The sequence below is a fragment of the Macaca fascicularis genome, chromosome 12 (assembly GCF_037993035.2).
Source record: "Macaca fascicularis isolate 582-1 chromosome 12, T2T-MFA8v1.1".
In the NCBI taxonomy this organism is placed as follows: domain Eukaryota; kingdom Metazoa; phylum Chordata; class Mammalia; order Primates; family Cercopithecidae; genus Macaca; species Macaca fascicularis.
The window spans coordinates 111,723,981-111,740,694 of NC_088386.1; the positions used below are offsets into that span (position 1 = coordinate 111,723,981).

Here is a 16,714-nt window from a genome sequence, read left to right on the forward strand (position 1 = left end):
AGTGAACTCCCATTCACAATTGCTACAAAGAGAATTTAATACCTAGGAATACAACTTACAAAGGATGTGAAGGACCTCTTCAAGGAGAACCACAAACCACTGCTCAAGGAAATAAGAGAGGACACAAACAAATGGAAAAACATTTAATGCTTATGGATAGGAAGAATCAATACGGTAAAAATGGAAATACTGCCCAAAGTAATTTATAGATTCAATGCTATCCCCATCAAGCTACCATTGACTTTCCTCACAAAATTAGAAAAAGCTACTTTAAATTTCATATGGAATCAAAAAAGAGCCTGTATAGCCAAGATAATCCTAAGCAAAAAGAACAGAGCTGGAGGCATCACACTGCCTGACTTCAAACATACTACAAGGCTACAGTAACCAAAACAGCATCATACTGGTACCAAAACAGATATGTAGACCAATGGAACAGAACAGAGGCCTCAGAAATAATGCCACACATCTACAACTGTCTGATCTTTGACAAACCTGACAAAAACAAGCAATGGGGAAAGGATTCCCCATTTAATAAATGGTCCTGGGAAAACTGGCCAAACATATGCAGAAAACTGAAACTGGATCCCTTCCTTACACCTTATACAAAAATTAACTCAAGATGGACTAAAGACTTAAACATAAGACCTAAAACCATAAAAACCCTAGAAGAAAACCTAGGCAACACCATTCAGGACATAGGCATGGCAAAGACTTCGTGACTAAAACACCAAAAGCAATGGCAACAAAAGCTAAAATTGACAAATGGGATCTAGTTAAACTAAAGAGTTTCTGCACAGCAAAAGAAACTATCATCAGAGTGAACAGGCAACCTATAGAATGGGAGAAAATTTTTGCAATTTTCCACCTGACAAAGGGCTAATATCCAGAATCTACAATGAACTTAAACAAATTTACAAGAAAAAAACAAACAACCCCATCAAAAAGTGGGTGAAGGATATGAATAGATACTTCTCAAAAGAAGATATTTATGCGGCCAACAAACATAAAAAAAAGCTCATCATCACTGGTCATTAGATAAATGCAAATCAAAACCACAATGAGATACCATCTCACGCCAGTTAGGATGGTGATCATTAAAAAGTCAGGAAACAACAGATGTTGGAGAGGATGTGGAGAAACAGAAACACTTTTACACTGTTGGTGCGAGTGTAAATTAGTTCAACCATTGTGGAAGACAGTGTGGCGATTTCTCAAGGATCTAGAGCCAGAAATACCATCTGACCCAGCAATCCCATTACTGGGTATATACCCAAAGGATTATAAATCATTCTACTATAAAGACACCACATGCAAATGTATGTTTATTGCAGCACTGTTCACAATAGCAAAGACTTGGAACCAACCCAAATGTTCATCAGTGATAAATTGGATAAAGAAAATGTGGGACATATACACTATGGAGTACTATGTAGCCATAAAAAAGGATGAGTTCTTGTCCTTTGCAGGGACATGGATGAAACTGGAAACCATCATTCTCAGCAAACTAACACAGGAACAGAAAACCAAGCACCGCATGCTCTCGCTCATAAGTGGGTGTTGAACAATGAGAACATACGGACACAGGGAGGAGAACATCACATACCAGGGCCTGTCAGGGGGTGGGGGGATAGGGGAGGGATAGCATTAGAAGAAATACCTAACATAGATGACAGGTTGATGGATGTGGCAAACCACCATGGCATGTGTATACCCATGTAACAAACCTGCATTTTCTGCACATATATCCCAAAACTTGAAGTATTAAAAAAACAAAAATAAAAAAACTAAAAAAAGATAAAAATTTTTTAAAAGCAACAAAGTGTAAATAATTTGCACTGTTGTCCAATTCTACAATAATTTCTCCATAGAGAATCCTCTGACAAAAAAAAACCCATAATTTTTCAATTCCTCATTATAATTCTTCTTTAAAGTATATAATTTATGATACAATAAAACAAATGTGTATGTTTAAAAGTTTAAACCTATCTTCAAAGTTCCCTGAAGATTCATTCTCTTGTTTGGCATTGACTTGACTACTGTAAGTAAATATTTCAAAAAATGTAAAATATCCTTCATAAGGAAGCCCATAAAGTGTCTTATCTTAGCCCAAAATGCAAACGAAAAAGCAGCTCCATGCCATGTTTTTGCTAAATGTCATCACTTAGATCTCTAACTCACCAACCAAGACTTGAGCAAAAACACAAATAGACCCAAACAAGACTTTGTAAAGAGATTCAAAAAATATTCAGGCCTGAAAAATGTGTTCCTGCCCACATTATTGGCCCAGCAAATACATCCCATCTGGGCAAATGATCAGAGAAGTGCTGAAAAGAAAAAAAAAAAAATTAACCTCCTCAAATGTCTATAATTCTGAGCATTGAAAACTTTTTTTTTGCTTAAACCAAAGAAGTTTGGCTTCTTCAGATTTTTATGCAAGCCTTGCAGGGTATCTAGAGACCTAACCCGGAATAATTCAACAAAAGTAAAAATTTCTTATTTTCTTATGTTTTATTTTTAAGATATGAGCAATTCTGATGTCTAAAACTTTATTTCTTTTTTTTTTTTTTTTTTTTTTTTTTGAGACAGAGTCTCGCTTTGTGGTCCAGGCTGGAGTGCAGTGGCCAGATCTCAGCTCACTGCAAGCTCCGCCTCCCAGGTTTACGCCATTCTCCTGCCTCAGCCTCCCGAGTAGCTGGGACTACAGGCACCCGCCACCTCGCCCGGCTAGTTTTTTGTATTTTTTAGTAGAGACGGGGTTTCACCGTGTTAGCCGGGATAGTCTCGATCTCCTGACCTCGTGATCCGCCCGTCTCGGCCTCCCAAAGTGCTGGGATTACAGGCTTGAGCCACCGCGCCCGGCCCTTTATTTCTTTTAATATGAAAATAACGTGAGTTTTTCCTATAAAATTCTTAAAGTAAATGAGAAGCTCCAGAAAAATGTGTTGTGCTTATCCGGTGAATTTGTCCCTAAGCACAGGCCAGACTGGAAAACTTGGAATTAAATGTATTAAAGACCCCAGTCAGATTAGAATGGGAATGGATTCTTAGGGGAGGCATATTTGGGGTTGATTTTGATCAACTGTTAACAGCATTGCCTAGACTAGTTTATCAGAAGAACTGGCAAATCTTTTAACAAGGCCCTGAGGCAGTGAAACCAAAAGAGCAAGTTTATACAGCAGAGGTGCCAGGAAAGCCAGGTGAGGAGGTTGACCCACAAGCTATGGAGTGGTCTAGGTGGGATGGGCAAAGGAGACAGTCATGCCACTAAGAAGTGGCAAGCCTGGAGTTTGAAGCAGTGGACAAAAAAAAAAAGAGAGAGAAAGGTTTCTGAAAGAGGAATAGAGGACCCAGAAATAAATATTTCCCACATCTCATGTTTATCAAGAGTATTCCCACCAGTATTACCAGGAATGAAAACATAAACATCTGCTTCAAACATAATCACTGCAGAGAATTGGTAAGTGGCTGATATAGGCTTGTTCTAGTGGTTCGCTGGAATCCGTAAGAGCGGAACAAGAGATAAAGAAAGACTACTTCTCAGGCACAGTTACATGTTCCCTTTGCCATTCCCACCAAACACTGATTTGCAGTGGTCATTGCCTAAGCAGCAAATACGCTATTTTTCAGGTAATAAAGGCAAAGTTAAAGATACAAAGATACGAGAAGTATTTTTTAATTTACAAAATAGAATAAAGAAACACAAAATAGGGTCATCGATGTCAAGCAATTAATAATTTCCTAAACAAACATAACTCTGGATTTCAAAAGCACACTCGTCAATTGCAGACAGACTAGTCCAAAAGATGACTAAGGGATAATATCTGGAATATACGTTACAGAACGCCTCTCAAGTGTCTGAGATACACACATTCCAGAGTACCATGAAAACTAAACAAACAAGAAAGCAACACTTAAACACCCGAGATTTCCCAGAATTTGTATAAAATAGCATGCTAACTCACTCTGGAAAGCACGGACTGCTTAAACTTTCAGATATAGAAGGAAGATGAATCTGTTCACTGCTTTCTGTCTTCTACCTCCCCCTGAGTGTTCTCCACATTTAAGAGAAGGTTTTTGCTGAAAAGTAAAATACTTCTTGGCATTAGGAAGAGCAGCATACTTTGCCTTCTTTTTTTTTTTCAAAATTGTATCAAAATTTCCTTTGAAAGCAAGGATTGTTTTATTTATTTGCTTTGTGTCCTCTATGGTCAGAGCTCTATAAAAGATAATCCAATCAGTTCTGCAACAATAAACAGTATGTCTCGGAAGGTATCACAAAAATCCTTAGAGCGCAGTTAATTTTAAAACTTATTATTATTAATTATTATTAAAGAAAGGGTCTTGCTCCATTCCTCAGATTAAAGTGCAGTGGTGCAGTCATAGCTCACTGTAACCCCACACTTCTGGGTTCAAGAGATCCTTCTGCTTCAACCTCCTGAGTAGCTAGGACTACAAGTGCATGCCACTATACCCAGCTAATTTTTTGTATTATATTTTGTAGAGATGGGGTTTCGCCATGTTGCCTAGTTTTGAACTCTTGACCTCAAGTGATCCTCTGGCCTCAACCTCCCAAAGTGCTGGGATTACAGGTGTGAGTCATCACACCTGGCCTTAATTTAAAAATCAACGAAAACAATTATTTCTACTTTGGCATCAAAAATAATTGCCTAGGCCAGGCGCAGTGGCTCACACCTGTAATCTCAGCACTTTGGGAGGTCGAGGCAGGCAGATCACTTGAGGTCAGGAGCTCGAGACCACCTGGTCAACGTGGTGAAACCCAATCTCTACTAAAAAAAAATTCAAAACTTAGCCAGGCATGGTGGTGCTGTAATTCAGCTACCTGGGAGGCAGAGGCAGAAGAATTGCTTGAACCCAAGGAGCCGAGATCTGGGCCTTTGCACTCCAGCCTGGGAAAAAAAAGAAAAAAGAAAAGAAAAATTGCCTGCATAACACTATTTTGTAGAAAGATGCAAAATGTCACCAAAAAAAACAAAAAACAAAAAAAAACTGATCTGTATTGCCATATTAAAAAAAAAAAAGTTGGGAATTACCATAGCAGCCCTTACCTGCTTCTCTGTGCAGGACCCCCTAAGGTAAAATACAAAATGTCATCCACTGTTCCCCGCCTTGAATATCAGGTCACAGGCTGCTGTCCCTCCTTCCCCTAGGGCAGCATACCCTCACCAGCAATTCAACTGTTCTGGCAAGAGCAGCCTGCAGCCTGAGCAGGGTCTTCCCTCTCACCTCCTCTTCCCCTCAGAAAGGTGTTGCAAGAGCTGCTCCCTGCTGCCCTCTGTCTTCCAAAGCTCAATTTGGTTAATTCCTCCACAGCCTTTTTTCCCCTATCTTTACGCACATACATAAACACACTTTTTCTTCTTTTCTCCCATCCTTGCCCAGTTACTGAGAGAAAAAAATATAAATATATGGCGATATAGTGGATACTGTGATTTCAGGACCGGAACCAATTCCACCAACGGCTGTGGTGTTGGTGGCTGTATTAGTCCATTTTCATGCCACTGATAAAGACATACCCGAGAGTGAGTAATTTATCAAGAAAAAGAGGAGTAATGGACTCACAGTTCCGCGTGGCTGGGGAAGCCTCACAATCACGGCAGAAGGGGAAAAGCAGGTCTTAACATGGCGGCAGACAGGAGAGAATCAGAGAGCCAAGCGAAAAGGTTTCCCCTTATAAAACCACAGGATCTCGTGAGAGTTCTTCATTACCACGAGAACAGTAGAGGGGAAACTGCCCCCATGATTCCATTATCTCCCACCAGGTTCCCCCCACCACACATGATAATTACAGAAGCTAAAACTCAAGATGAGATTTGGGTGGGGACACAGCCAAACCATATCAGTGGCCATGGTACTCAGGAGACTTTGTCCCTGGGAATTGCTCTCAGCTGGGGAGTTGCATGCTGCAAGTCACACCTCTCCTGAAGTGGCCCCTATCCACTCACTGATCAATGAGGAGACAGACAACTGAAGGGTTGTGCCTGCTTCAGGGCTGCCCTGCCATCAGCCAAGTCCTTTGCAGTCGCTGCATCTCCTGTTCTCCAGTTCTGCTTCCCTTACTCCACAGGGGTTGATTCAGAGCGGCTCCCCAGTCAACTACGCTCACAGTCTGAATTCCAGGAAACTGACCCAAGATACCCATCCCCTTTTCCCCACATTCTTTCTTTCTTGTTGTTTTTATAGAGACAGGTGTCTCTAGGATGCCCACGCTGGAGTGCAGTAGTGCGATCACAGCTCACGGTAACCTTGAACTCTGGGGTTCAAGTGATCCTCCAGCCTCAGCCTCTAGAGTCGCTGGGACTACAGTCATGATCCTTCACACTCTCAAGTCTCTGTATTCTTTCTTTGTGTTTAAAAATGAACCTTGGGGTGACTGATCAATGCTAGTAAAACATGGGTGTCAAAGTAAAGTTTTAAGGAAAATTATTCCTTAACTTCTAAAGCCTTCAAATATGCTGAGAATTTCCCCCTCGATAATCTCCACAAGTCTCCAACGTTCTCCTCTCCTCCACTAATTAAAAATGCCATTGTCAAAGCCATATTGTAGAAAAAAGAAATTATTTTTATTAATTTCGTTATGTTCAGTTATAATTAATGGATTTGCAAACACAGTTTGCATACCTAAACTATAACATTTGATTTCTCTGCTTCTTTTCATTGCAAATGTCCATTAGTTCATCTAGGTTTGAATTTAAGTTGATTTCCATGAGCTGGCCCTTTGTTCCTTCTTTTCTTTTATTATTTTTGGTAGAAAAATTATTTTTAAGTTCAAAACAACTGACAGTGAAATAAACTGTTGGAACTCAAATCGCCTGAAAGTAAGAGTTCACAATGGCTTCAAATAATTAGCTTTGGAAAGAGAGAAGCCTCACACCATAGCAGGGATGTGAAACAAAGCTTCAGATTCCCCGACCCCTGAAGACACAGCTTCCCAGTAGCTTCACTGCGTAATGGCAGAAGGGTCCCAGCTGGACTGTTGCAGTTTAATTCCCCTGACTCCAGATCACTGCTTGGACCACACCTTTATGACTAAACAGTCCAGCCAGTCACAGGGCAATTGGGACAATGAGGTCATACGTACCACAGGCAAACCAGCCATTCTTCTCTGCTTATCAGGGCATGCGAGGACACCTACTGCACAGTCCATAAGCTTCTCCAAGCCCTTTTTTGGGAAGTGAAATAGGACTGAATATTTCATTACATCTCTGAGTGACTTAAAAACATTTTTTTATTTATTCTTTTTTTAATATTTTTTAAGTTCCAGGGTACATGTGCAGGTTTGTTACATAGGTAAACATGTGCCATGGTGGTTTGCTGCACCTATCAACCCATCACCTAGGTATTAAGCCCAGCATGCATTAGCTCTTTTTCCTGATGCTCTTCCCGCATGACCTCCCCTAATAGGTCCCAGTATGTGTTGTTCCCCTCCCTGTGTCCATGTGTTCTCATTGTTCAGCTCCCACTTATGAGTGAGAACATGCAGTGTTTGGTTTCCTATTCCTCTGTTAGTTTGCTGAGGATAATAGTTTCCAGTTTCATCCATGTCCTGGCAAAAGGCATGATCTTGTTCCTTTTTATGGCTGTATAGTATTCCATAGTGTATGTGTACCATATTTTCTTTATCCAGTCTATCATCAATGGGCATTTGGTTTGATTCCATGTCTTTGCTATTGTGAATAGTGCTGCAATGAACATATGCATGCATGTATCTTTATAATAGAATAATTTATATTCCTTTGGGTATATACCCAGTAATGGGATTGTTAGGTCAAATGGCATTTCCAGTTCCAAATCTTTGAGAAATTGCCACACTGTCTTCCACAATGGTTGAACTAATTTAACTTTAAAAAATCTTTATCAGCAGTACTCTCTGAGAGACTAGAGTTATACATTAACAAGGCCAGACCTTACCATTTACATGAGAGCAAATACTAAAAATAATAACTGCAGACCGGAGACATACCAGCCAAAATGATATAGATGGGCAGACCTTCTTTTTCACAGCAAGACTTCTAGGAAGGAAGCAGCATGTTCACATGCATTCTGACACAGGCTTCTTATCTCTTTGTGGCTGAGTAGCAAACCATTCAGATACTGGCTCCTTTGAGGAACACTAGTTCAGAGAAACCAAAAGTCACAGCACTACCAAAGCTGCTGATTTTGAGATGCTGATGCAATGTTTTGCTCTTCTTTAAGTAAGGGAAAATTTCCTCTTCCCCTTTGGCATGGATAACAAAGTAATGCTGCCTCCTGCTCCCAATGACCCCTCTCCTGAAGACTCAGGCACAAACCCATGTGACCTGGGCCAGGGGACAGTCTGGAAAGTAGATACCATGAGTTGTTCCACATCTCTTACACTCCAGCAGCAAGGCATTGCCTTAGTTTAAGCTCCTTCACTAGATTATTATTGCTCTTAGAAAGTGTTGTTTCCCAACCAAGGGTCTGGCCATGCCTGTGATGCCTGGAGGACCATCAAATGTCACCAGCCTGGAATGCCAGGAGGACCATCACCTCTACCTCCCACCTCAAACCAAGGCATTGACTAACATACTTAAGGAAACAAGATGCTGACATATTGGCTGGGTAGGCCCGGTTGATTCCCCGCTAAGTACAACCAATTGATTTCCCTACTTTTGAAGTTGCATTTTGTAAGGGCATTAGAAAGATTTGTTGATAACGATAAAGCCTATATTATGGAATTAACTATAGTTTACTGAATAAATAATACAATCATACATTTATACACAAAAAAAATGCAAATGATATAGTACTAGCACCAGGGTATGACACTGATATTCTCTATCAATCCTTCCTCAGTAGCATATTGGTAAATTCCACATGTAGCTAAAGAAATATCTCTCCATTTTTTTTTCAAATTATCTTCCACTATTCTGCTGCTGTGGTGGCATTGCTTATTGACTCTCTTTACCTCCATATGAGTTCACATCCCCTTCTGTACCAGACCATTACTTCCTTCTATCAAGACTTGTATTCATCTATTCATTCATTCAACAAATATGATTTAGGGTCTTCTGTGTGCTGGAGTATTGTTGTAGGTGTTGGAGATACAAAGATAAAGCAGATACAGCCCCTTCCAGTTTCTCTAGGATCCGGCAGCAGGGAAGACTGAAAAAGGAAATGAACCTTGTAATGAGTATTTTTAACTACTTTATTTCATTGTCTTTGTATTTGTCTTCAAGATCACTTTATTGTCAAGTAGGTTTTTTTAGACAAACTCTTGCTCTGTCACCCAGGCTGGAGTGCAGTGGCACAATCTCAGCTCACTGCAACCTCCACCTCCCAGCTTCAAGCAATTCTCCTGCCTCAGCCTCCCAAGTAGCTGAGACTACAAGCACGTGCCACCACATCCAGTTTATTTTTGTATTTTTAGTAGAGAGAGGTGAGGTTTCACCATGTTGGCCAGGCTGATCTCGAACTCCTGACCTCAGTTGATCCACCTGCCTCGGCCTCCCAAAGTGCTGGGATTACAGGCGTGAGGATTTTAATTGACATAAGCAAATGAGAGAAAAACAAAGGTAGATTTGTGAAATAAAAGATGACTTTATGCCAAATGAAAGCAAAGGAGGTTTAGGTGCCAAGTATCTCTGCAGTTCAAATGGAGAAATGGTGGAGAAATCGAGGTCACTCCAATGCGTCGTGCAACAGCATAAGCATGCCAAATTCCAAAACCTGTACCATGACAGCCAGTAATACATTCACACTGCGAGTAGCCGTTTAATTTTCTCAAAACTTCATCTGTCACACCAAATTTATGTTGTTAATTTGAGTTTTACTGGTTTTAGAGTTTTATTCTTCCGTTTGTAAATTTGTTTCAGTTTTACAATCAGAAGCGCTATAAGCATCAGCCTTTATACCTAGTTTTATGTTTGCACTTATGTAAGTAACATTGTCATTAAATTAAGTTAACAATGACACTGAGGAAAACTGTTCCTCGTGTTCATATAAGCTTTGAAAACTAATCTTTTACATTAACGGTGGTTGTTCCTAGCCATGGAGTTATCATTCCAGCTCCTATTGACAGAGTCGGCCCTGTTTTCAATTTTTTAGTTGATCTGAGAGATGAAAGAAATAGTACCTTTTTGTTATCTAGAGGCTTGAGGGGACACTTCTGGCCTTCTATGTGCAGGGACTATAATTTCCTTCAAATTTATCAGTGAAAGAAAATGGTCAGTTGAGAGCTGGCAAACATGTGAAAACAATAAAGCAGAAAGGAAAACCCAATTCAGTCCATTGCCTTAAAGAATAGGGAAAAGCCTGTGTTTTCTGATAATGTTATCTCGTGGCAGATACCAAGGGACTACTGCAGTCCCCATAGGCACAGGGAGGAGCCATGTCTTACATTACAGGTCTAGAAAGTGAAACTGAACTTTGCAATCTATACCTACCCATCTGTCTCCCTATCTCTAAAAAACATACATGAGGAAAACAGTTTTGTTCTACATGGTATCCAAAGGTTTGTCTTCAGACCTGTGCTGGTCTATGGGAAAATTTTCACTGGTCTTCAACAAAACGAGGAAGATAAGGTCAACACAGTGTTTATATAAGTATGTTGGTGTAAGTTTACCAGCTGTTCCCAGGAAGAACTGTTCTTTGTTCTAAGATGTGATGTAACCCTAGCTACACACATGCTCAAAGCAAGCATTTCCTCCAGGTTAGGAATCAAACACATTCATGGACTTCTGGCCTTCCAAAATCACAAAGTACTGCAAAATAATGTTACATGCTAGCATTTTAAAATATAATAAAATTATTATATTATAACATTAAATTTCTTTCATAAAATTATGTTGAGTAGATAATGATAGTTCCTTTTATTTTTTATTTATTTGGACATGTAAAAAATTATTTTTCTGTTTTGTTTTTGCTTTTTGAAGTTTTACTGGTCCATGAAAGTTCAAGAACCATAGTAACGACAAGAGTTGTGACTTAGAGGTAAAGAAAATGGGGTTCTAACCTCAGCTTCACTACCTTGGGAAAGCTTCTTAGCCTTTCAAAGCCTCAGGGCACTCATACAAAACAGAGTAAGACAGCATCTTCCTTCACAGAGCCACATGTGAGGATTTATGAAACATACATAAAGCATCTGAGCACTTAATAAATGGAAGTTATCATCACTGGTAGCTATCAGCTCTTGGTTTTCTTTCTTTTTTTTTCTTTTTTTCTTTTTCTTTTTCCTTTTTCTTTTCCTTTTTTTTTTTTTTTTTTTTTTTTTTTTGAGACAGTCTCACTCTATCACCCCAGTTGGGCTGCAGTGGCACAATCTCGACTCACTGCAATCTCCATCTCCCAGGTTCAAGCGATTCTTGTGCCTCAGCCTCCCGAGTACCTGGGATTACAGGTATGTGCCACCACACCCAGCTAATTGTTTGTTTGTTTGTTTGTTTGTTTAGATGGAGTCTCACACTGTTGCCTAGGCTGGAGTGCAGTGGCGCAATCTTGGCTCACTGCAACCTCCGCCTCCCAGGTTCAAGTGATTCTCCTGCCTCAGCCTCCCAAGTACACACCCCGCTAATTTTCATATTTTTAGTAGAGATGGGGTTTCACCCTGTTGGCCAGGCTGGTCTCAAACTACTGACCTCAAGGGATATGCCCACCTCAGCCTCCCAAAGTGCTGGAATTATAGGCATGAGCCACTGTGCATGGCCCAGCCCTTGGTTTTACATACATTCGATATAAATTCAGTGGTCAAGATGTTTAACTGAGAAGACTCAACATCCTTTAGAATCAGACAAAGCATAGGACCACACTTCCTAATCGGAATGGTTACTTTATTTTTTCTGAACTAAAACCAGACTCTATCTATAAATATATCAAAATAGATTAAAGAGAAAGAAATTGATACCTTTACCGTCTTTTTTGCCTACAAATAAAACCCAGCTACAGTATTGAAGCTGATGTTTTTGAACTTAATTTGACATCACTTCAGACAACAGCTCTCAACATCCTTTGATGAAAACCTATTTAACTGGGCATAGACATGCTGAGACAAAACAATACACCATATTTTTTAAAATAAATTTTCAACATTAAAAAAAACTTGAGAGGACCAAAGGAAACAGGAACTAGGATACTTGCCCAGAACAACAAGAAATGATTACTTAAAATCAGATATGTTTATGTCATTAAAATTTAATGTATGAAGCTCACTCCTTAATACGAATTATTTCAAAACACTCTAAGGACATGCTTAATGGGCAGATAATCTTCACTGGTCTTATTTACCTAAAGATTTTTTTTAATGATAAATAGGTCTAAATATAAACTAAGTTCTTAAGAAAATATAGATGTTAATAGATTTAAGTTGAGGAGACTACGTGTTCTTCCTTGTTTGAGTAATGTTCAATGACTGTTTTTTAGCCACTGGGAAAATAGCTCAGTTTTATTCTAAACAGACTCCAACTGAGAAAATAATACAAGACACTCCTTTGTTTATCTGGGGATTTGAGAGTTCTGGAAGTTCACGTAGGTTTCATGAGTGAAAGAATCAACACTTTCTTTCCATAGACATGTCAAATTAGTTGCTCCCTAAATCAAAACATGGCATGATACAAATTGGGGTCTTGATGTGGCACATTTCCGACATGCTTCTCATGAATACATGTTTTTAATTCAGGAAGTTATTCATCTGCACTCAGCAAATAACCCCCTTACCTGTTCCTTAAGTCTTTCTACTGAGCTGTGTTTTCTTTTCCCTTTGCAATTTGCAGTGACTTAGCAACTGATAAATGAGCCCTGGCTTGAGCACCATTTGACCATTAAATAATGCCTGGGGAACTATATTAGGCGAAAATTATGGGCTCTGCACAGAGAAGGCCAGAGAGCCTCTAGATAACTTCAAAACAAGGGCATCAGATGGCAGAACTCTCTACCCTCTGCTGCATAGCCCACCCAATTTGGTTTTGTTTACCCCTAACCCAAGCCAAGTGACATCACATCCCTCCCCTAAATCAGCTCCAGAGAACTTTTTGATCCCAAGTATTCCCTCATGGTACATCCTGCAAACATATATTAATCTCAAAGAAAAACAGATCCTTGCCTTAGCAGCCTATCTTTTCTTTTCTTTGAAGATAGGCTAATTTCAGATATAATTTCTGATTTGAACAGTTGAGATTGTAATGTTATTTACTTTTTCAATTTGTTGAACAACTTCAGTGACCTAAATCTGGCAGGGATCTGGCAGAGAAATTGCTTCACTCAATCCTCTCAATCTGCCGAGGCAGAATTTCCCAGTGTGCATGTTCTCACTCATGTAAACACAGATAGCCATTTGTCATTGCACCCTAAGAAATGAGACCTCTATGTATCCCAAGGATTTAGTTCTTAGAGATAACTCTATCCTCACAGCCCAAATGGACTTAAAATTTGAACTTTTCAGAAGTAAGTTTGTAAAGGTGGAATAATCAAAACCCAAAGCAATGCCTTTCTTCATTCCCATGAGATTGAAAGATGGTAGTCTTTTTAATCTTATAAAATTCCACACATTAATCCCTTCATATGCAGAGGGCAATAAATCACAAAGTTATTTCAAGCATTCACTTACTAAATTACTTTCTTTTTTTTTTTCATTTTCCTCCTTAATTTGATAATGCTACCAATTAAAATGCTACCTATCGGTTTAAGAAATCTATAGACTTTTAGATGGTTTCCATTTTGGAAAGAAATCAATACATTACAGAAACAGAGCTCATTAGTGGCAAACAGTCAAAGGTGGATTCTATCGACATTATCCAAATCCTACTCCTTCCCTAAGAATAAACTTCAATCCTGGCTTCTCCTTGGAAATTCTTCCCAATTACCCAGTTTGAAAGGGTCGCTTACTTTCCTGAAATGCCAAGTAACTTAATATTTGTAATTAGTCAAGAACAGTCTAGGAACATGATTATATTGGTCTCTGGAGGCTTTTTACATTTTGAATGTCATTTTACTTCCAATGTCTTTTTACCTTGTCCCCTTATCTAGCTGGTAAACAAACTCCTCTCATACACAGACCACAAATTACAATTCTTTGTATCTCTCTCCCATACAATCTCTTCATTCAAAAGAATATTTGTACTATCACATGCTGGTCAGTGTACTGAGAAAAAGGGGCACAAAGACATTATAATTAAGTTTTTTACTTCAAGGGGCTTAAATTCTTAAGTTCTGATAGGAGAAGAAAGCATGCAAATGCAAAAACAACTCAATAAGATGACATGTCAACCCCATCTCTACTAAAAATGCATAAATTAGCCGGGTGTGGTGGAGCATGCCTGTAATCCTAGTTACTGTGGAGGCTGAGGCAGGAGAATGGCTTGAGCCCAGGAGGCAGAGGTTGCAGTGAGCCGAGATTGCGCCACTGCACTCCAGTCTGGGTGACAGAGTGAGACTCCATCTCAAAAAAAAAAAAAAAAGACAACATGTTAAAGAATCCCAAAGGGAAAATATACAGGGAATGGCCCAGAGGTGGAAGGGGTTGGTTTGGTAGGTTGTCTATAAATATTTGTTGATATAAAATAATATTTTACTTTAATCTAATATGTATTTCTATTTATTTTGACTTCTACATTCTCCTATTACTATGTAAGACAGACATTTGTAGCAATTTTCATTCATTTGTTCAACAAATTCTTATTGAGTATCCAAAATGTGTCACCCATTGTACTCAATGTTGAGGACACAAGGAGGAACAAGACACATGTGGTCCTTGTTCTAATGATGCACAGAACTTGGGAGTTTAGACAAAATACAAATAAGCAAACAAAACAGCTGTAAATTTTGGTAAGTGCTTTGAAAGACACACAAAGATCATTGAAATAGAGAATAATAAGGAGCAAACACCTTTAGGAAGAGTGGCCAAGAAGTGTCTCTCTGAAGGGAAGCCAGTCCAGAAAGGGTAGAGGGGGAATTATTCTGAGATGGAGAGAGGCATGTGCAAAAGTCCTGGGGAAAGAGAAGACCAAAGGAAAATCTCTATGGCTGGAACAGGATGTGTGAGGAGGCAAGAGGTTCAGATTACATGGTTTAAGTGGAAAAATATGAACAGTTCATAGATGAGGTCCTAAAACAAGTTTACTCTTGGGGCTGTTTCCTGTATGAACAGGCTGTCTCATGTTATCTAGGTGAAGAGGTGGGAGGGGACCCATCTTAACATTAACAGTAATACTTTACACCAGCAGTCTTACTTTTAATGCCACATTGGGGCCAGTTTGAATGCTTGCACTTGTATTTCAACCATGTGTGTGTGGGGTGTGTGTGTGTGTGTGTGATGTGCTCTACATCTCACATTCTTGTTTGGAAGCAAGTTTTCTTTTTTATCTAAAGTGTTCCAATGAACTATGATCATCACCTGTTAACTACGATCAGCCTTCCATATCTGTGGGTTCTGCATCCATAGGTTCAACGAACTACAAATTCAAAACATTTGAAAAGAATTATGTCTGTCCTAAACATGTACAAGCCTTTTTCTTGTCATTATTCCCTAAACAATATAGCATAACAACTACTTACATAGCATTTATTTATATTGTAGTAGGTATTATAAGTAATCTACAGATGATTTGAAGTGTACGGGAAGATGTGTTTTGCAAAGGTTATATGCAAATACTACACTATTTTATATCAGGGACTTGAGCATCTTCAGATTTTAATATCCAAGGAAGGTGTTGAAACCAATTCCCTGCAGATACCAAAGGATGACTGCATATCCTCCTCTGGTTAATTTTCTATTGAGTCCAGTAGTTTCTACCTCTGGTAATAATAAGAGGAATAAACTAAATGGATTATTTGGATAATCCACTGTTATTATCTTTATTCTCTCTATGATATGCTGACTGATGACAGAATTAGCACACCTTCTCTGGACTATTGGCCTCAAGACTGCATTCTGCTTTGAGATTTAAAAAATTTTAACTCAGATTTTTCTAAGGGAAGAGAGGAAATATGCTTTTTCTCTTTTCACTCTCTTTTCTTCTTGTTTTAGAAGCCTGAATCTGGCTGGGCAAATCCTCATTATCTGCAGGGATGAGGCCAGAGTTGGGGGAGCAGGACCTGCCAGGGTAAAAAGACAGGTGGAGGAGCTGGCAGGAAACTGGGCAGAAGTCAGCCTCAGGAAGACCTGCCAGCAGTTGAGCTGCAGCTGCTACGTGTAGTTCAGGAGCTGGGTGGCTGGATCCAGCATCCACAATTAGGCCTGGGAAGAACAAGGCAAGCCTCAGTCCTAGGGGAATCAAACTATGGGAAAATTATCAAGCAAGAACTGAAGGACAAAAATTAAGGCTTCAGAACAGGCACAGAAGGTTGGGGACAGAATGGTAGTAACAAGAAAGATGTATTCTGAGCCCCAGGGTGCTGGGATGAAGTTCTTTAAATTCTGGACTGAGATTCAGCTGGAATATTCTGTTTAGTATATTGGAACAGTACCATCCTGGCTGGCAATAAGCTACTTCTTGTAGCTCCCCCTTCCCTCTCATCCACCCTCAACAGGTGGCCCCTTCCCCTCGCTCTGTTTCAACCACCTGCAAACACCTAGGCCACTCCTCCGACAGCCACTGTCTAATAGCCAACGGCCTCTTCCCAGTACTTCAACTCAGTATACAGGGAGCACTGGCCTCCCTGTGGGCAAATGCTGGCAAGCTGTCTGTCCCCCATCACCACCTCAAGTTGTGACTGCCCATCAGCCTTTCCCTGGAGTTGC

At 39.7% G+C, this 16,714-nt stretch overlaps 1 long non-coding RNA gene across 2 annotated transcripts in view; it reads right to left on the reverse strand.

Moving 5' to 3' along the window:
- LOC123567947 (uncharacterized) overlaps nt 1-4,070 on the reverse strand; it is a 229,321-nt gene extending 225,251 nt beyond the window's left edge. For both annotated transcript variants that reach the window (XR_012421455.1, XR_010580081.2), the window contains exon 1: nt 3,966-4,070. This is a non-coding gene — a long non-coding RNA (uncharacterized lncRNA). The remainder of the gene's footprint in view (nt 1-3,965) is intronic.
- Between the last annotated feature and the right edge of the window lie 12,644 nt (nt 4,071-16,714).